This window comes from Mauremys mutica, unplaced genomic scaffold (assembly GCF_020497125.1).
Source record: "Mauremys mutica isolate MM-2020 ecotype Southern unplaced genomic scaffold, ASM2049712v1 000363F_np12_subseq_1:178050_obj, whole genome shotgun sequence".
NCBI lineage: Eukaryota > Metazoa > Chordata > Testudines > Geoemydidae > Mauremys > Mauremys mutica.
In genome coordinates, this window is record NW_025422924.1 from 124827 (window position 1) to 146436 (window position 21610).

Consider the following 21610-nt stretch of genomic DNA (forward strand, 5'->3'; position numbering starts at 1 on the left):
CTTTTGTCTTTTCTCCTGTTCCCCTCCCAACACCAGGAGAGGGGTGTGTGTGTGTGTGTGTGGCTGTGTTGCGGGGGAGTGCTCTGCAGCTCCCACTGTGGGAGGTCCACTCAAAAATGTGGGGCTGAAATAGTGCTTGGGCCGTGATCCCCACCAGTGACCTGGGCCATCCTTTGGGCTCTCTGGTGAGAACCCTCAGTCTCCCGCCCTCAGTCTCTACCCTGATTGGCTGAGCAGCGGGTTATTGACAGGGAGGAGACTCAGGTCCTTGTTGTTCTCTTTTAAGACCAAGGAAATAAGTCAGAACCAGTTCTGTGTTTGATGAATTTTGCTGCTTCTCTACATTAATGGTCTCTGAGCAGTTCATGATTCTCTCTGACATTGCAGTTCTCCTCAAATTCTTGCTGAATAATTACTGTCATTGTTGTTGGTCTGGAGCTCATCACAGAGCACTTTATTCAGGTCATTCAATGTCTGAAATTCAAGATCTGATGGTTAGTTTGTAAAAGCAGCAAAGAGTCCTGTGACACCTTATAGACTAGCAGATGTTTCGGAGCATGAGCTTTCGTGGGTGAATACCCACTTTGTCGGATGTATGTAGTGGAAAATTCCAGGGGCAGGTATATTGAAAATTAGGGCTCTGGGATCGTATTCCCAACTCTGCCACTGACTGGCTGTGTGACCTCAGACAAGTCAATTCTCCTTTCTCAGCCTTAGCTTCTCCCTCTTTCGAGTAGGGATAATAATGATCCGCTCCTGCCTATCTCACGGTGGGTGGAGGCAGGGCCAGCTCTAGGTTTTTTGCCACCCCAAGGAAAAAAAAATTTGGCTGCCCCCACCCCAGCCCTGGGCTCCCCCCCATAACCCTTGCTGCCCGAGCCCTGGGCTCTGCCCCCCGCCCACCCGCACCCCCCTGCCGCCCCAGCCCTGGGCTCTCCTCCACACACACCCGATGCTGCCCAGCCCTGGGCTCCCCCTTCCCCACCAGTGCTCCCCCACCCACACACCCTCTGCTGCCCCAGCCCTGGGCTCCCCCCACACACCTGCACCCTCCTTCCGCCCCAGCCCTGGGTCACTGGTAACTTGCTCCCAGGGCGGGTCATTCAGCAGGGATTTTGGATGTGCACAGAACACAGACAGGCCTGGTTCCCGCATGGTTACGGAACTGCAGGAAAGTGGAACAATTTTCAGCTTGTGTGATTGGAGGAGATCTGGATCCATATTATAAGACTGTCCTCCATCAATGAGGAAAAGTTGAGGTGCCTTTATTATTCTTTGTTTCTATGGGGAATTTGCCAGTGCAATATCACTGTCTTCCTTTTAAACAAACAAAACTAGAAAAAAATGGCAATGGCTGTTGAAAATAGCAATTCCAGTCCTAATAACCCCTGGGAAGCATTTCTTGCTCAATTTTATCTAGTAGGATGCCCCTGGAACAAGGGGAGAGAGAAACCTGCATCTCTGAAAGTGCAGCCATGGAGACACCACACAGCAGCCTTCCCTAGCAGGGGCAGGGGGGCGAGAAGGGACATCATCCGAGCTCCCTGCATCCAGGTCACGTTCCTCAGCTGGGCTGCGTCAGGGGAGGGCAGAGAGCAGCAGCTTCTGATGCTCCCTCACAGCCCAGCCCCGGTGGGGAAAGTGACCAGGACGCAGGGAGCACATAGTGTTGCTCCTCGCTTCCCCCATCCACTGTGGGGCCACGGAGGAGCATTGGGGCAGGGGAGAGCAGTGAGCAGCTTTGAGCGGCCACACGGTGCCCTTTGACCCCCTGGAGCCCTGGGCGGCTGCCGGGGGACACCCACCCCTAAGGCCGGCCAGGCTCCCCAGCACGAACAGCAGAGACACAGGGAGACTGGCCACCCACTGAGCAGAGGTAGCCTGGGCGGCTCGTAATGGAGGCTCGGGGGGGCTCAGCCTCCCCAAACCTTGCATTGCCAAGGGGACAGTGGGGCCCATGACTAGGGGCCCTGGCCAAATTGGGCCCCCCTGGAAAAGTCTCCCCCATGTGGGCCCCAGGGCTGGAGGGGCTCCCACTCCCTGCTACGGCCCGGGGGCTGCAGCAGGGCACAGAGCTTCTCTGGTCTCGGGGCCGCAGCGGGGCCGGGGTAAAGGAGTGACAGGGTGGGGCCAGTGGGGGAAGGGGTGGAACAGAGGTGACAGTGGGTGGGGCCGTGGGTGGAAGGTGTGGAAGGGGGCGGAGCCACACATAGAAGGGGGGGGGTCATGGTTCCAGTGCTGGGGCCCCCGCACTTGTTCTCCCTTTCCCTGGGCTTTGGCATCACTTGCCCCTGCTTAGCGAGTAGGGGTCAGTGGTCCCCAAAATGTGGGGCGTGACTCCTAGGGGGACACAGAGGAAGATTGATGGGGGCACCTCAGGGCCTGAGCCAGCCCCCATGGAGGGCAGGGAGGGAGCCCCACTCAGCCCCAATCTGTCCCAGCTCTTCCCCAACCCCACCCTCAGCCTGGGCCCCTGGCTCCCAGCCCGGCCTCGACCCCCTTACCCCTGTCCGCACCCCTCTCCCCAGCAAGCAACGGCCCCACTCCCAGCCCCGGTTCTTGACCGCGGCTTCCGAGGGGCCACAGCCATGGATACGAGGGCGCAGTGTGAAATGTTTGGGGCCCACTGGGTTAGGGTGACGTCCTCATTCACTTCTCTGCAGTCCAATGAAAGCGATTCCTCACCCACCCACCCCTCCGTCAGGACGGCCTAGGTACGTTCTGCTGCCCTTCACTCGTACAGGAAGGAGAATAACATTTCATTCCACTCAATGCTAAAGTGATTTGCAACCCACCACCATCCCAAACTGGTCATTTTGGGGAAGCGGCCCCCTCATGCTGCATAGCTAGGCAGAGTAGGGGTGTCTATGCAAACACGGCCTGTTCCTGAAGTCCTCCCCCAGCTCCTCACTAGATGTGATGGGGGAGCTCATTCAGCCCCTGCTTATGCTTAGTATTTAAAAACTCCTTAGTGGCCCTATCTCTGCCGGCCTTAGATTTCTCCTCCTGTCCCTGTCTTAGCACCTCAGATGAGGTGGCCGAGTGGTTAAGGTGATGGACTGTTAATCCATTGTGCTCTGCACGCAGGGTTCAAATCCCATCCTCATGGGCTGCATTTAGTCTTCGTTCTCCTTTACAGACAACCATCTCCTCCCTTGGTACAATGACAGATCAAACAATGTTGCTTCTTGCAAACAAAAACCTTCTCAGAATCTCAGCTGCCACTCCCCCCTTGCTTCAAATAAAATATCTAAATCCCAGATTTCTAAAAAAAATTCTCTAGTCCTGCATTTCTTAGTTTTTATCTCAAAAGGGAACAGCCTCATAATCTCCCCCAAACACCCTGGGACCTCCCCAAATAATTAAAATACCCCCAACCTGAGCAAGGCCACAACAGTGAACCAGACCTAGTGCCTAGGCCAAGCTGTTCTGAAGGAGACAACTCAACCATTTTCTCTCTGCTTCCCTTGGCAAAGTCTGACAGAAAACAAAATTCCCCAAACTGAAAATTTTCTGCTGAAAAACCACTACTAGTCTGTTTGGGGACTTTGGTTTGAATGTACTATTATTATTCTCTTCTGATTTCTGAATCAGTTTTGTCGTCCAGGTGTGTTTCCAGCTGTTGAGTTGTGGGGGAGAGAGGCCAACTCATAATGTCTCTACCCCCCCTTTCATAGTTTCTTCCAACTGGCTAGGAAGTACCTTTGCTAGGATGTGAGCCAAGCAGTGTCCATTGTCTCTGTGCTATCTCGGAGAAGTCTGCATTGTACACGGTTCCTGGGATAGTCCTTGGCAGTGTGGATCCCTTTAATGGGCCAGCAGCGAGTCTGGCTCCTCCATTGTCACACCTGAAAGGCTGGTGGTGGGCATTTCCCAACCTCATCTCAGTCACACACACAGAGCAAAACTTCCCAGCCAATGCTACACACACAATCCAACACAATATTAAGGTTCAACAGACCAAGACTTTTGAAATGATACCTCACCAGGCAGACTTTGTACAAACCGTATCATCATCATCATATGAGAGTGGTGAATATGGGACATCCAAGGTGCTGCTTTGAGCACAGCGTGCCACACCTGGGCTGACATTGCAATGGAGACGTACCCTTAGAGTCCATCTCTCCTGGGATAAAGATGGCAGCACGGCTGGCCTGGACCATCTGACGTGGGCTCAGGAAGCTAAAGCTGAGAGGCTAAAAACTGTGGTGCAGATATTTCTGTTCACACTGAAGCCTGGGTTCGGAAACCCTCACCCCTCGTGGGGTCTCAGAGGTTGGGCTCAAGCCCATCTGTCTGCACTGTAATTTTATAGTCTTGCAGCCCAAGCCGCATGACCCTGAGTCAGCTGACCCGGGCTTTGCGACAGGTGCCCTGGGTGTGTTAATCGCAGTGCAGACATAACATTAGGCTACGTCTCCAGTGCAATGAAACACCCACGACTGGCCCGTGTCACATTAATCAGGGTCATGCGGCTTGGGCTGTAAAGTTGCAGTGTCCGTGTCTCGGCTCAGGCTCAGTCCCCTGCTCCAGAAGCCCAGAAGGTTGGGAGGGAGTTTAGCAAGTGGAAATGGTAAAACCGCAGGGGAGTATTACCCTGGACTCATGGCATTTCTCCATTGGTCTGTCTGCTCTGGGGCAGGGACAGAAACACGTCCTGCTGCTTTTGTTATTTCAAAGGGCAGGTTAGGATTTTCATTCTCAGACACGGTGCACAAAACAGGACTCAACCCTCGGCATAAACTAAACAAGCTGCCCACAGATTCTGGCAGCCACAATGAGCATTTGGTGTTAGAGCTCAGACCTGCCCCTGTCCCAGAGGGACGGGGTCGTCTGTGAGGGGACTGGACCACTGACCTATCAGCTCCTAACTCCCAAACTTTCAGTAACTCTATCATCAGTGCCTGTGAGTGTAATTTAAACCATAAGAAAAACCACACTAGGCTAGACCGAAGGTCCATCTAGCTCTGAATCTTGTCTTCTGACAGTAGCCAATACCAGGTGCCCCAAAAGCAACTCAGTAAGGTACCACTGGAACTTGAACCCAGGATCTCCTGTATACAAAACAGTGGTTTTAGCCAGCTAAGCCATGGTGCCTACAGCTGCTGAAGGGATCATGTCTGCACACACCTGACTCTCTGCCAACCTCCATCTGGGCCTGACAAGTTTTGCTTGTGTTTGGATTCAGTAAAGCAGAGGAGCAGGTGAAGTTTTACTCCCAAGGTTCTTTGGGGACAGGTCGACACTACAAAATTAGATCGGTGTAACTACATTACTCAGGGGTGTAAAAAATTTACCTCCCTAAGCAATGCAGTTATATCAGCCTAACCCCGGTGCAGATAGTGCTGTGTCAACAGGAGGGCTTCTCCCATCAACATAGCTTGGGGAGGGGCTTGGTTAGTGAAGATGAAGAGAATAGGTGGCCCATGGCTCTTGCATTTGGGGAGGCTGGGTGTGAGCGCTGGAAGCTCCCTAGAAGTGGGGGGCCCATTGGTGCCCAGACCATGGCACTGCCCCCCACCCTTCTCCTCTCTCTGAGGCCCCACCTGTGCTCCCCCCTTGCTCCTATTTGGCCACTTCCCACCCCCCGCTCTTCCTCTTTGGCTGAGGACTGCTGATCCACCTTTCGCTCGCTCCTCTCCTCCCCCAAGGCCTTCCTGCCTCCTGCTCGTGCCTCTCCACCCGCTACCACAAGGTCTGCCCACCAGCTGCCACTGCTCTGACCCATCCCTGCAACCCACCCTGCCCACCACCCACACCTCTCTGCCCCTCCCCTGAGACCTGCCCTGCCCACTGCCCCCACCTCTCTGCCCCTCCTCGGAGACCTGCCCTGCCCACTGCCCCCACCTCCGAGACCTGCTCTGCCCACCGCTCGAACCTCTCTGCCCCTCCCCTGAGACCCACCCTGTCCACGTCTTTCTTCGGTCGTCTGTTGTTATTCCATGAAGCATCAAGAATGGAATAAAAAGCTGAGTTTACTCCAGGGTGAGGAAAGAAAGGAGCCACCAACCCCCTGGCATTGCTGCTTTAGTTAAAGTGTTTTAACTAAACAGCTATTGAATGTCCTCCCTATGCCCCTTGTGTCACCAGAGCACATCCATGCTAGCAGTTCGTGGATGGCAACAGAGAGCAGTGCACTGTGGGCAACTATCCCACTGTGCAACTAGCTGCAGGGTGTTTTGGGAAGGGTTTGCAATGCCTCACGGGCTGGTACAGCATCACACGATGCAGGTTTCTCTATCCCACCGTTCCACGGGCATCTTACTAGATTACCAGCTGCTTTTCAACTGCGGTGTGGAGACTGTGTGTATGTGGGGAGAGACAGTGTGTGTGTTGGGGAAGAGTGAGTGTGTTGAGCTAGGTAGGAGCAGATCATTATTATCTCTACTTGAAAGAGGGAGAAGCTACATGTGAGAAAGGAGAATTGACTTGTCTTAGGTCACACGGCCAGTCAGTGGCAGAGTTGGGAATAGGACCCAAGAGCCCTGATTTTCAAACTAACCATTGGATCTTGAATTTCAGACATTGAATGACCTGAATAAAATGCTCTCAGATGAGCTCCAGACCAACAACAGTGCACAGGAATTATTCAGCAAGTATTTGAGGAGAACTGCAATGTTAGAGAGAATCATGAACTGCTCAGAGATCATTAATGCAGAGAAGCAGCAAAATTCATCAAACATAGAACTGGTTCCGACTTATTTCCTTGGTCTTAAAAGAGACCAACAAGGACCTGAGTCTCCTCCCTGTCAATAACCCCCTGCTCAGCCAATCAGGGTAGAGACTGAGGGCGGGAGGCTGAGGGTTCTCACCAGAGAGCCCAAAGGATGGCCCAGGTCACTGGTGGGGATCACTGCCCGAGCACTATTTCAGCCCCACGTTTTTGGGTGGACCTCCCACAGTGGGAGCTGCAGAGCCCTCCCCTGCAACACACACACACACACACAGGCACACACACACACACACACACTCCTGGTGTTGGGAGGGGAACAGGAGAAAGGACAAAAGAAGCAAGAAATGAAGAGAAAGGAGGGATGGATGGAGGAAAAGGGGAAACAAAAAGGACAAACCCCAATGTCCCCAGTGATTCTGAGGGACAAAATCCCAGGTGCGCAATAAACTTCTGCCTCCTTAAGATCGTGTTTTCCATGCTTAGAATTCAACTGTCACCAGATGGATCAGACTGAACAGGTTTCAAACCTCCAGGAAGCTCTTACCTTCTAAACAGGGACGGCTGTTTTCTAGTAAAATCACTAAAAGGGAAGGAGGAAACTCGAAAGAGGTTCCTCCTGGCGCTCACGTCCGTGAACCCGAATACTCCCTCAGTCCTCAAAGAGAGACCTGGAGAAGGAGACTTGCTGGAGCAAAGCCACAGGGGTCTCTGAGGTTTCCCTGGCCCCTCGCCCCGGTCCTGCCTGGCTGATGTCAGCATCTCTCTGTGAGGTCACCACCTCCCCACCACCTTGGACCAATAGTCTGAGGTCCTGCAAAAGGCCTTTGTGATGTCACTGCCACACCCCTCCCTTGCTGTGCCAATGTCCTGCCCCTGGCCAGGCACTTTGGAGGTTTGAGCTACTCCCTGTGGATCACCCCACTCAAGGAGCGTTCGTTCTAGGCAGCAAGCCGGCTAGACAGGGAAACATCAGGCGCTGCTCCCAATGCTACACTCAGTTTTTCAGAAATGGCCTTTATGGCCAGAAGAGACCATTAGAGCATCTAATCTGACCCCCTGCATATCACAGGCCTCCTGTATGACACAAGAGCTACTTTTGGGGCAAACACATTCCAGAAAGGTTTCAGAGTAGCAGCCGTGTTAGTCTGTATCTGCAAAAAGAACAGGAGTACTTGTGGCACCTTAAAGACTAACAAATTTATTTTAGCATGAGCTTTCGTGAGCTGCAGCTCACTTCTTCGGATGCATAGAATGGAACACACAGACAGGGGATATTATACATACAGAGAACATGAAAAGGTGGAAGTATGCATACCAGCAGGCAGAGTCTAATCAATTGAGATGAGCTATCGTCAGCAGGAGGAAAAAAAAACTTTTTGAAGTGATAATTAAGATGGCCCATAGAAGGTGTGAGGAGAACTTAACATAGGGAAATAGATTCAATTGGTGTAATGACCCAACCATTCCCAGTCTTTGTTTAGACCACAGTTAATAGTATCTAGTTTGCATATTAATTCAAGTTCAGCAGTTTCTCTTTGGAGTCTGTTTTTGAAGTTTTTTTGTTGCAAAATTGCCACCTTCAAGTCTGTCCCTGAGTGGTTAGAGAGGTTGAAGTGTTCTCCCACTGGTTTTTGAATGTTATGATTCCTGATGTCAGATTTGTGTCCATTTATTCTTTTGCGTAGAGACTGTCCAGTTTGGCCAATGTACATGGCAGAGGGGCATTGCTGGCACATGATGGCATATATCACGTTGGTAGATGTGCAGGTGTATGAGCCCCTGATGGCGTGTCTGATGTGATTAGGTCCTATGATGGTGTCACTTGAATGGATATGTGGACAGAGCTGGCATCGGGCTTTGTTGCAAGGATAGGTTCCTGGGTTAGTGTTTATGTTGTATGGTGTGCGGTTGCTGGTGAGTATTTGCTTCAGGTTGGGAGGATGTCTATAAGCGAGGACTGGCCTGTCTCCCAAGATCTGTGAGAGTGAGGGATCATCTTTAAGGATAGGTTGTAAATCTTTGATGATGCGCTGGAGAGGTTTTAGTTGGGGGCTGTAGGTGATGGCTAGTGGCGTTCTGTTATTTTCTTTTTTAGGCCTGTATCCCCTGTCTGTGTGTTCCATTCTATGCATCCAAAGAAGTGAGCTGCAGCTCATGAAAGCTCACGCTAAAATAAATTTGTTAGTCTTTAAGGTGCCACAAGTACTCCTGTTCTTTTTACATTCCAGAAAGGCATCTAGTCTTCATGAAATGACATCAAGAGATGGAGAATGCACCACTTTCCTTGGTAGCTTGTTCCTGTGGTCAATCATCCTCACTGTTGAATCTTTGTGCCTTAGTTGTAATATGAATTTGTCTCTTTTCACCTTCCAGACATTGGGTCTTGTTATGCTTTTCTCTGCTAGACTAAAAAGCCCTTTATTATCCAATCTTTTCTCTCCATTAAGGCACTTCAACACTTCAATGAAGTCACCTTTCAATCTTCTTTTGATCAGCTAAACAGGTTGAGCTCTTTCAATAGCTCACTAGGAGGCATTTTTCTCCAGCCCTCAGGACATTTGGTGGCTCTTTGCTGCCCCAGCTCCAATTTCACAACATCTTTTTCAAATGAGGACATCAAATCTGGAGGCAGTATTCCAGTATCAGTCTCACTGATGCCGTGTCACCTCCTGTGGCGTTACTGACATAATCTGTAACTGTATAGATCACCATTGCGACCACTGTTGTATATTTGCAGCCAATATTGTAGAAAGGTTGTCATGTAAGGGGTCTGTGGAGAGGTTCTGATTGGTTGATTATAATGATGCCATCTCTAAATGTGTATCATTTTTGTAGTTGATGTTATGAATATTGGCTCTATGCTGCCCGTATTTCAAACTTGTGCTCTGCTTCCGGGAAACACCCCAGCCAGACAAGTTGGTGTCAGTTCTGCCTAGCCTGCTTGATGGCCCATTAAAGACCATCAGCTACACAATCGACCCACTGAGAGAAGGCAGATACGCCTTGTAACTCAGCAAGGTCTGCAGGGACCTGCCTATGGACAGAACTCTAAGGTTTTTCTATGCCACGTGCTGGACAGAGTGTCCTTGGGACAAAGAAAGCAAACACCACATGGCAAGAGACTATAAAAGGCTGATGCCTCATCTCCATCTTGTCTTCAATCCTGCTTCATACCTCTGGAGAGACTTTGCTACAAACTGAAGCTCTGTACAAAGGACTGAATGACCCATCCCAGCTGTTTATTGAACCTGCAGTTTATTCCATCACTGCTACAAGCCTGAACCAAGAACTTTCCCATTACTGTATGTGAAGGGTTAAAATCCATGTGCATGTTATATAACAACCTGGTCTATGGATTGTGGCAGCTCTTTTCCAGACCCGAAGTCCAGACTATGGTCTACCCACTATGACTGTTTTGATGGTTTAAATTACACTCACAAGCACTGATGATATTACTGAAAGTTTGGGAGTTAGGAGCTGGTAGGTCAGTGGCCCAGTCCCCTCACAGATGACCCCATCCCTGTGGGACAGGGGCAGGTCTGAGCTCTCACACCAAATGCCTCATTGTGGCTGCCAGAATCTGTGGGCAGCTCGTTTAGTTTATGCCGAGGGTTGAGTCCTGCTTCGTGCACCATGTGTGAGAATGAAAATCCTAAACCGCCCTTTGAAATAACGAATGCAGCAGGACGTGTTATTGTCCCTGCCCCAGAGCAGACAGACCAATGGAGAAATGCCATTGAGACCAGGGTAATACTCCACTGCCGTTCCACCTTTTTTACTTGCTACACTCCCTCCCAGCCTTATGAGGTATCAGAGCCTGGTATTGAGCCTGAGCCAAGATGTCTACACTGCAAATTTACCACCCCACAGCCCAAGCCCCGGGAGCCTGAGCTGGTATGGGGCAGCCCTGGGTGTTACATTGCAGTGTGGACATAAGCCTATTGTGCTTCATTTCTTAGGTTCTGCTGCCATCGTGTGGCCATTTCCTTCCCCTCCTTTCTGTCCAAAGCGCAGAGCCCAGTTCCTCCAGGGGGAGAAGGACGTCTTCCTTCTTTCCTTCCTCAACAGCCCCCTTCCCTGGAGAGCCCTTTGCTGGGGTCTGGGTGGGGAACAGCTGTTTCTGAGGATTAATTTCATATTAATGGTGTTGATCTACAGATTTTACAGCCAGACTAGATCACTAGGTACCTCTGCTCTGACCTGATTCAGAACAGAGTCCAGAGAATTTTACCCAGTGACTCCTACATCCACCCCAAGATCTTCTGGCTGAACGAGGAGGGTTCATTCAGAAAGTCATCGTGTTTGGGTGTAAAGGTGTGAAATGATGGGGAAATTGGTCCCTCTTTCAAGTTTAAATGTTGTCACTTCTACACCTAGACCGGGGTGGCCAACCTGAGCCTGAATTTCCCAGTGTAACTGCCAAACCTGCACCTTTGTATGCAACTACTGAGTCAATTGTGAGCCTTCCCATCATTGTCCTTTGCTCTTAATCCTTAATCCATCATGGGGCCATTTCCCGCCTCTCTTTCATACAGAAGCACAATTTTCTTTGCACAGACACAGGAACAGCAAGATCTTTCTCTGTCCCTTGTGCAAAGCAGGGGGCCAAATTCCATGGAAACAATGGACAAGCAGGGGGCTCTGGGCACATCCAGCCCTGGCCGTGAGATGTTCCCTCCCCTCTTTCTTTATGCCCCTGTTGTTATTTCATGGATTGTCTGGGATGGGGAAAAAGCTGAGTTCACTCCAGGTGGAGGGGAAAAGAACCCTGAAAATCTCAGGACCCAACCTTGCTACCAGGATCACTGAGGTGCTGGGAATCTGCCTGGGAAAGGGACTGTGTGAATTGTCAAGGTGGGGAACGAATAACAATCTACAACAAGATCCACCTCATTAAGCACTGACACAGGCTAATCCTGCTGGCAATAGAAAGGAAACTGGGAGCCATTCTTTGCTGTTCAGCCATGGAAACAGTGACCCAATTGCACCGCAGTGAATGTGCTGGGGAAAGCTGGACTTCACAGGCAGGTGGAAATAGCAGATCTTAGAAATACCTGGAGCTTCCCACACCACTGCTGCCACCAGGGTGAGGTGTTGAGCTGCTCACAGCATCCCCCACCATGACCTTGCAGCAGGGGATTGCCGCACCCCCAACCCAATGCAGGAGAGATGGCTGAGTGTATCTCTGCACCCTGAGACCAGGGCACCCACTCTCTCTGCCCCACACATAGAATCTGGCCCTGCTGAAAAATGACCCCTATGAACAAGTCACCTCCAGGAGAGCAGGATTGGTCCTCAGAGAGGGGAATGGGCTTCTCGTGAAGCTTATAGGTCACTGGATGCACTGGAAACAGGAGGGCTCTGAGTGTAACCCATAGCAAACACAACCTGCTAGGGGATGTAGCTCAGTGGTTGAGCACATGCTTTGCATGTATGAGGCCCTGGGTTCAATCCCCAACATCTCCATGATCATTTTTTTCATCCTGCTGCTTTGCTCATGCCCCGAGGGGATGTGGCCCACCAGTCTCCCTGCACCAGTTTCAGTCCTGCTTAGTGAAGGGCAAGTGACAATTGCATGGAAGGTCTGGGGGGGTTCTGCTCCTAAGTCACCTCGGTACGTTTAAGATTCCCACCCACTGTGCTGCTTGGCACAAGGGTAGATGAGAAGGGCGAATCCTCCAGCACTGGAGGGAAAAGTCCCATCTGCACAGACTGAGAGGCAAGGAAACAGAGGGGCAGTCAGTGCTCAGGGAGGAGAGAGGTCAGTGATTTACTCCCAGCAGGGGACACTGTCTTTTTGAGTATCAGATATCAGAGGGGTAGCCGTGTTAGTCTGGTTCTGTAGAAGCAGCAAAGAATCCTGTGGCACCTTATAGACTAACAGACGTTTTGCAGCATGAGCTTTCGTGGGTGAATCCCCACTTCGTCAGATGAATGGAGTGGGAATTCTGTGACTGGCTAGCCAACTACAAAAGCAGTTTCTCCTCCTTTGGTGATCACATCTCAACTGCTAGAAGAGGGTCTCATCCTCCCTGACTGAACTAACCTCGTTATCTCTAGACTGGTTCTTGCCTGCATACTTATACCTGCCCCTGCAAATTTCCACTACATTCACCTGACGAAGTGGGATTCACCCACGGAAGCTTGTGCTCCAATACGTCTGTTAGTCTGTAAGGTGCCACTGGACTCTGTGCGAGTGCTGCTGGCTTGGGATGGTGCTGACGATGGATAGAAAAAAGGCTGGAGTCAATGGCAGATGGGACCACAGAAGGGGAAGGGGAATGGCAGCCCCACAGAAGGTCCTCGGTGCTCAGATGCCCCCAGTTATTGCACCCTGGCCTGTCCTAGAGAGAGAAAAGACACTGAGGGACCCAGCCCCCCTACAGTGATCCCATGGACAAGAACCTGGTTAGGAGTGGGGTGAAGGTTCCCTCTGGGCAAAGGGGAGCTGAAATCCCTCCGTGTCCTGGAATTTAAGCAACAAAAGCTTCAAACCCTGCACGGGTGTGGGCTGAGGTGCATCAGCAGAAGGTTGGGCAGGACAGGGGTGGCAGGTTTGTATCATTTTTGGTGGTGCCCAGAATGGGACCAAGTCCTGCCCCACACACCTGTGTAAGGCTCTGGGAAGGAGTTTGGGTGTGGGAGGGAGAGGGGTTGGGCGCTGGGAGAGTTTGGGTGCAGGGTCTGGGCTCAGAGGGTTGGGGTGCAGGAGTGGGTGTGGGGGGCAGGCTCTTGGAGGGAGGTTGGGTGCAGGTGTGGGGTCTGGGCTGGGGCAGGGGGTTCTGGGTGCAGGAGAGGGTGAGGGGTGCAGTATTTACCTCTGGCATCTCCCAAAAGCAACGTGCACCCACCTCTGGCAGCAGCCCATAAGCGGGAGGGCCTCGGGCGTCTCTCTGCACCGCTGCCCGCAGACTCCACCCCTGCAGCTCCCATTGCCACAGCTGGCAGTTGGGGCGGGGGCAGCATGTGGAGACCCCACCACCACCACAGTTGTTCTTCTCACAGCTGGCTGATGGGGGGCAGCAGGGGAAATTCCCAAATCTGGGGGAATCTCTCTGTGCCCCACTGTTAGTTCTCCATCCTTTCTCCCCCTAACCACGCACACCACTCCCCATTATCAGTGTTTTAAAGTAAACCCTCCCTCCCTCCCTTTATGGGATACAGACTCTCTGTGACAGAGACTGACTGGGGCTCCTCTCTGCATGGCCCCAGTGGGGAAGGAAAGAGACTGGGGGAGGGGGAGAAGATGGGCAGAAGGAGTCAAATGGGGCAAAGCCAGAATAGAGGAGATTTTCTTCCTGTTAAAATGTACTGGAGTCTCATCGCTGAAAAGCCGCATCTTGAGTTAAGTTTGAACCAGCAGCCTTTCAATTGCCAGGCAAAGGTGTGAACCACAGAGACTGATAACTGCCTGCTTCCCAAATGTGTTTAAAAAACATCTTCAGGGGTGCAACGGGTTAGTGCAGAGGGGCCATCTGTTGGGGTTATGAGTTCAAGCTTTCTCTCAAGCCCTTGTTTCTCTTACCTGTGTAGTTTGTTTTGCCTAATTCATATACAAAGTGCTATACTAGAAAAAGGAGAGTAAGTTCTAAAATGTAGAGGTGGGTGCATACTTTAGAAACATCGCCCCTATGCTGCCATTAGTTCCATTAGATTGTTTACTGGAAGGGCAAATTGATTTCCTTGCTACTGAGAAAGATGCCAGGACAGGTCTGTGGGCACCAGATCTCTCTGCTTCTTCCAGCTCCTTCCCTGCTCCAGTCACTGCTGTAGGAGGATCCTATATGCACTGAGCCTAAACATTTTCCTGGGCCTTCTTAGCATAGTTGGCAGCATGTCAGTCTCATACTCAGTAGGTCCTGAGATCACACCTCAGAAAAGACAATGGTTTCTGCTCCCTGCTTCAGATTTTCTAAAGGAAATCAGAGAAAAGAAGCTATAGGAGAGTGGTTCCTAGACACTCTAACACACACAGATTTTTCCAAGGCATTAACTTTTCCTTCTCTGTGGAGTTTGTATTCTCCATAGAGCAAAATAAAACAAAAACATGCAAGTCTAAGACTAATACAGTATGAAACTCAATACAGATAAAATCTCACCCTCAGAGATCTTCCAATAAGCTTCTTTTGCAGACTAGACTTATTTCTTGTCTGGGCCCAATCTTTTCACCTGGTATAGTCCTTGTTCCAGCTCAGGTGGTAGCTAGGGGATTTCTCATGACTGCAGCCACCTTTCTTCTGTTCCACCCCCTTATACAGCTTTGGTACAAGGCAGGAATCTTTTGTCTCGCTCCTGGGGAAAAGCCCCAGGTTTAAGATGGATTCCTGTACCAGGTGACATGGCCACATGTCCTGTGAGACCCCAAGCCTTCATTGTTCCTGGCCTGACTCACAGATGGTGCAGGACAGAGCCATCTCCAGTCAATTGTCCTGGTTAATGGGAGCCATCAGGAGTCCAAACCACTATTAATTAATGGCCCACACTTTGCATCATTACAACAGGACCTCAGAGTTATAGTTCATATTTCTAGCTTCAGATACAGGAATGATCGGTTCATACAAATAGGCTGAACACACACAGTAGATAATAAGCTTTGTAATGATACTGCACAAGAGACCTTTTGCATGAAGCATGTTCCAGTTACATTATATTCACACTCATTAGCATATTTTCATAAAATCATCAACATCACAGCAGGGAAAGGGTTTTACGGCGGCACCTGGGAGCAGTTGAGTTTCATGTCGAGGCTGTGCTATGAGTTCCTCCAGGTTTCCCATAAGCACACAGGGCCCTTAGCGGGTACTCTCGATACAGGAATGGCCCAGATACAATGAAGTGATGGGAATTGCATTTTCCTTTTTAATTTGTGAATTTCCAATGACATTTCTGTTTGTGATTTTGTTTTGCTTCGTATAACTGTGTTTTCTCAGGGACTTGATATTTACCAGGCTAACTAACAGCTAATAACGGGAGACTTCCAAGCAGGGTGTGGGCGAGCAGAAAAGAACTGTAAGAGACGCTGGTTTTCGACCTTGTGTTAGATAAGAATAGAATGCAGATTGTAGCAGAAATTGCTGAGAGAAGTAAGCTATCAGAAAGGAATATGTACAAACAAAATGCAGTTGTTGCTCCTTACTGTATGTCACAAAAGGTATAAATGCTTGCCTTAATTGTTTATCTAACCGAGACCTACCTCGGGAGGGGAAACTCTGCCTGTCTGTATTCTCCCGAATAACTGCAGTTGCTCGAAATAAGCGGCATAATATAACAACATTTAACATCCCTGTGGTGGGAAGAACATCTCAACAGCCCAACACTGTGGCATTTGATTTCAAAAAGGAGAACTATACAAAAATGAGGGGGTTAGTTAAACAGAAATTAAAAGGTACAGTGACTAAAGTGAAATTCCTGTAAGCTGCATGGACACTTTAATGACACCATAATAGAGGCCCAACTTAAATGTATACCCCAATTTAAGAAACACAGTAAAAGAACTAAAAAAGAGCCACCGGGGCTTAACAACCATGTAAAAGAAGCAGTGAGAGACAAAAAGACTTCCTTTAAAAAGTGGAAGTCAAATCCTAGAAAGGAGCATAAACATTGCCAAATTGTAGGTGACAAATCTGAGGAACTGTCACAGACTGAAGTGTCACTAGAGCAGGTTTTGGAATTAATTGATAAACTCAACATTAACAAGTCACCAGGACCAGATGGCATTCACCCAAGAGTTGTGAAAGAACTCAAATGTGAAGTTGCGGAACTATTAACAATGGTTTGTAACCTATCCTTTGAATCGGCTTCGGTACCCAATGACTGGAAGTTAGCTAATGTAACGCCAATATTTAAAAAGGGCTCTAGAGGTGATCCCGGCAATTACTAAGTCTAACATCGGTACCGGGCAAATTAGTTGAAACAATAGTAAAGAATAAAATTGTCAGACACATAGAAGAACATAAATTGTTGGGCAAAAGTCAACACGGTTTCCGTAAAGGGAAATCATGTCTTACTAATCTATTAGAGTTCTTTGAGGGGGTCAACAAACATGTGGACAAGGGGGATCCAGTGGACATAGTGTACTTAGATTTCCAGAAAGCCTTTGACAAGGTCCCTCGCCAAAGGCTCTGACATAAATTAAGTTGTCATGGGATAAAAGGGAAGGTCCTTTCAAGGATTGAGAACTGGTTAAAAGACAGGGAACAAAGGGTAGGAATTAATGGTAAATTCTCAGAATGGAGAGGGGTAACTAGTGGTGTTCCCCAAGGGTCAGTCCTAGGACCAATCCTATTCAATTTATTCATAAATGATTTGGAGAAAGGGGTAAACAGTGAGGTGGCAAAGTTTGCAGATGATTCTAAACTGCTCAAGATAGTTAAGACCAAAGCAGACTGTGAAGAACTTCAAAAAGATCTCACAAAACTAAGTGATTGGGCAACAAAATGGCACATGAAATTTAATGTGGATAAATGTAAAGTAATGCACACTGGAAAAAATAACTCCAATTATACATAAAATATGATGGGGACTGATTTAGCTACAACAAATCAGGAAAAAGATTTTGCAGTCATTGTGGATAGTTCTCTGAAGATGCCCACGCAGTGTGCAGAGGCGGTCAAAAAAGCAAACAGGATGTTAGGAATCATTAAAAAGGGGATAGAGAATAAGACTGACTATATTATTACCCTTATATAACTCCATGGTATGCCCACATCTTGAATACTATGTACAGATGTGGTCGTCTCATCTCAAAAAAGATATACTGGCATTAGAAAAGGTTCAGAGAAGGGCAATTAAAATGATTAGGGGTTTGGAACGGGTCCCATATGAGGAGAGATTAAAGAGGCTAGGGCTTTTCAGCTTGGAAAAGAGGAGACTAAGAGGGAATATGATAGAGGTATATAAAATCATGAATGATGTGGAGAAAGTAGATAAGGAAAAGTTATTTACTTACTCCCATAATACAAGAACTAGGGGCCACCAAATGAAATTAATAGGCAGCTGGTTTAAAACAAATAAAAGGAAGTTCTTCTTCACACAGCGCACAGTCAACTTGTGGAACTCCTTGCCTGAAGAGGTTGTGAAGGCTAGGACTATAACAGGGTTTAAAAGAGAACTGGATAAATTCATGGAGGTTAAGTCCATTAATGGCTATTAGCCAGGATGGGTAAGGAATGGTGTCCCTAGCCTCTGTTTGTCAGAGGATGGAGATGGATGGCAGGAGAGAGATCACTTGATCATTGTCTGTTAGGTTCACTCCCTGGGCTGCTTCTGCTCTACAACTATAATTGTCTTTTTACACCAAAATCACTAACTTGAGCACCCAATTCCATGTACAGTCCTAGTGGATGTAAGGCACAGGTAACTTTTGCCTCAGGGTAGCTTGTTGGCATCAACCCTCTCTCCCCCACCTGGAGCTGATGAAATTCCTGGCTGGAGGGACACACGCTCCTACAAGTCAAAAGGAAAGAAGCTGATAGAAAAGATCACAGGACTGACCCCAAAGAGGGGTGAACTGCAAAAGTCTGAAGCAGGCAACTCATCCGGCAGAGCTGAGAGACCACAGTGAAGATGGTGCAAAGATCACTATATTGGAATTAGCAAATGTGATATTTTTAAAACAAATCTTTGGGAAGCCCTAATAAAGGCATTTCTTACAGTTCTCTCCCATTTGGATTTTCTGATATCTAATAGGGAATGACATCTGACTGAAGCTTTTCCCAAATGCAGAGCATGTGTAGGGTCTCTCTCCACTGTGGATTCTACGATGTCTGACAAAGTCTGAGTGCTCAATGAAACTTTTCCCGCACTCAGAGCATGTGTAGGGGATCTCTCATGTGTGGATTCTCTGATGTGTGATAAGGTGTGAGTGCCGACTGAAGCTTTTCCCGCACTCAGCGCATGTGTAGGGCTTCTCCCCTGTGTGGATTCTCTGGTGTGTGATAAGGGTTAAGCGCTGACTGAAGCTTTTCCCGCACTCAGAGCACGTGTAGGGCGTCTCTCCTGTGTGGATTCTCTGATGTGTGATAAGGTGTGAGCACCGACTGAAGCTTTTCCTGCACTCAGAGCACGTGTAGGGCGTCTCCCCTGTGTGGATTCTCTGGTGTCTGATAAGGTGTGAGCGCAGACTGAAGCTTTTCCCGCACTCAGCGCACGTGTAGGGCGTCTCCCCTGTGTGGATTCTCTGATGTCTGATAAGGCTTGAGAGCTGACTGAAGCTTTTCCCGCACTCAGCGCACGTGTAGGGCGTCTCCCCTGTGTGGATTCTCTGATGTGTGATAAGGCTTGAGCGTTGACTGAAGCTTTTCCCGCACTGAGCGCACGTGCAGGGCGTCTCTCTTGTGTGGATTCTCTGATGTCTGATAAGGACTGAGCACTGACTGAAGCTTTCCCCGCACTCATGGCATGTGTAGTTTGTCTCTTCCAAGTTGATTCTCTCACGTATAATAAGGGCTGAGAGGCTACTGAAGTTCTCCTCTGGCCTCTGCTGAGTCTCAGAGGCTTTTACTGTTTCTCGGAGTGCACAACTCCTGGAAACATTCCCTTTGGGTCTTCCTGATAACGTCCCATGTGGTGCTCCTTGCTCAGCATCTTCCTGCTGGGGTTTCTGCTCCTCATTCTCACGCACCATCCTATCACCTGATGGGAGACAGAGAGAATCCAGACATAGGTCACTCCCTGTGCCTGAGAGAAAGGAAATCTCAGAGACAGGAATTTTAAAAGGGATGAACAAACCAAAATATGTGCAGGAGAGATCAAAGTTATCAGGAGCTGATTTTCCCCAGAGGAGAGAGGAAGGGATCAGTTTTGGTCTGCATTTCACCAGAACATGCAGGGGAAAGTGGGATCAGGTAGGGATCTGCTGCCAGTTGTTAGTCAGGATAGGTGGGAAGCCATGAGTGACATCTGCCTAATTATTCCACATCTGCAGGGAACAATCCTGAACTTGGAGAGCTCACAAGGTCTTTGGTAGGGCATCCCGAATGTTTCCTGTATTCACGGACAGTTTTTGACTTGCTTTAACCAAGTCCTCACCTCTGCAGGCAGCTCTCGGGAGCACTTCTTTCTCAGAACCCTGGAGGTCCGGGACCCACGGCTCTTCCCCTCGTTCCAGCTGTGAGACCACATCAGGTTTGGAATTTAGAAACCCTATGCCAGGCAAAGAAAACCAGGAAGGTCAGAGGAATTTGTGGGATACTTGTCACAAAGAATATTCCATGGTTTTAAGCTCAGATCATTTTTAAGCAGTAACATCCCAAGACCAGCTTCCTTGGCTCCAAGTGGCAGGAGAATTATTATTATTATTAATCATACGCATTACCTGAATGCCTAAGGACCAACTAACAGTGTGTCTCCGTTGTGCTAGGCACAGTACAAATGCAGAATAGTAGATGGCCCATGCTCTGAAGAATTTACAGTCTAAATAGACAAGACAGACACAGCACGGGGGAAGGGGTAGAACCCTCTGTTAGAATGGCGATATTCAGGCCTGCCTGCAAAGCCTATATTTTTAGAACTTAGGTGTATTTTTATCGCTTAGCTAGTTACAGGAGTGTGAAAACAAAGAATCAAAATCACAGTCTGCCTGTGTCTGGGCCTTCTCTCACTAGGATAGTCTGAGGCCTTGTTCTTAGGCTAAGGCCTTTGGCTAAACAGCAGGGACAGCTATAAGCTGGGAAGTGAAGGGTCACATCCTCACATCCCAAACCAGTCACACTGAAATAAGGTGCTATTGGGCTGTTAGGAAAACAATCCTGTCTGGATCTTAAGATGGTTAAAGAAACCTTAATTTGATAGCATTCTGTCTGGCAAGAAATCACTTATCAATGGTTGTGGTTGTGAAACCCTCATTTCTGTATTGCTTTATCTTTATGGCCACCACTTTTACATTGTTAATCAGTCTGGTTCTCTAATTGTTTCTCTCTCCTGTATAATTAATGTTGCCAGGTGTAAGTTAATTAGGGTACTGGTTTATAATTGGTTAGAGCAGGAGTAGGCAACCTATGGTGGCACACGAGTTGATTTTCAGTGGCACTCACACTGCCCAGGTCCTGGCCACCGGTCCAGAAGGCTCTGCATTTTAATTTAATTTTAAATGAAGCTTCTTAAACATTTTAAAAACCTTACTGACTTTACATACAGTAGTTTAATTATGTATTATAGACTTATAGAAAGAGACTTTCTAAAAACGTTAAAATGTATTATTGGCACATGAAATCTTAAATTAGAGTGAATAAATGAAGACTCAGCACACCACTTCTGAAAGGTGGCCGACGCCTGGGTTAGAGAATTATGTCACAATATGTTAGAATTGGTTAGTTAAATTTCAGCACAATGATTGGTTCAGGTATAGCTGAGAATATTGCTCTATAAATGGGGTCAAACAGGAGGGGGGAAGGAAATTGGAATTATAGAATCTCAGGGTTGGAAGGGACCTCAGGAGGTCATCTAGTCCCACCCCTGCTCAAAGCAGGACCAATCCCCAACTAAATCATCCCAGCCAAGGCTTTGTCAAGCCTGACCTTAAAAACCTCTAAGGAAGGAGATTCCACCACCTCCGTGGGGAACCCATCCCAGGGCTTCACCACCCTCCTAGTGAAATAGTGTTTCCTAATAGCCAACCTATACCTCCCCCATTGCAATTTGAAATCATTACTCTTGGTTCTGTCATCTGCTACCACTGAGAACAGTCTAGACCCATCCTCTTTGGAACCCCCCTTCAGGTAGTTGAAAGCAGCTATCAAATCCCCCCTCATTCTTCTCTTCTGCAGACTAAACAATCCCAGTTCCCTCAGCCTCTCCTCAGAAGTCATGTGTTCCAGTCCCCTAACCATTTCTGTTGCCCCCCGTTGGATGCTTTCCAATTTTTCCACATCCTTCTTATAGTGTTGGGCCCAAAACTGGACACAGTGCTCCAGATGAGGCCCCATGAATGTTGGTTAG

At 48.7% G+C, this 21610-nt stretch overlaps 2 non-coding genes across 2 annotated transcripts; both read left to right on the top strand.

Moving 5' to 3' along the window:
• The first annotated feature begins 3028 nt into the window (after positions 1-3028).
• TRNAN-GUU lies at positions 3029-3115 on the top strand. Its single transcript has one exon. It is a non-coding gene; the product is annotated as a tRNA-Asn (tRNA).
• Positions 3116-12067: 8952 nt separating this feature from the next.
• Positions 12068-12139, top strand: TRNAA-UGC. Its single transcript has one exon. It is a non-coding gene; the product is annotated as a tRNA-Ala (tRNA).
• Positions 12140-21610: the final 9471 nt, after the last annotated feature.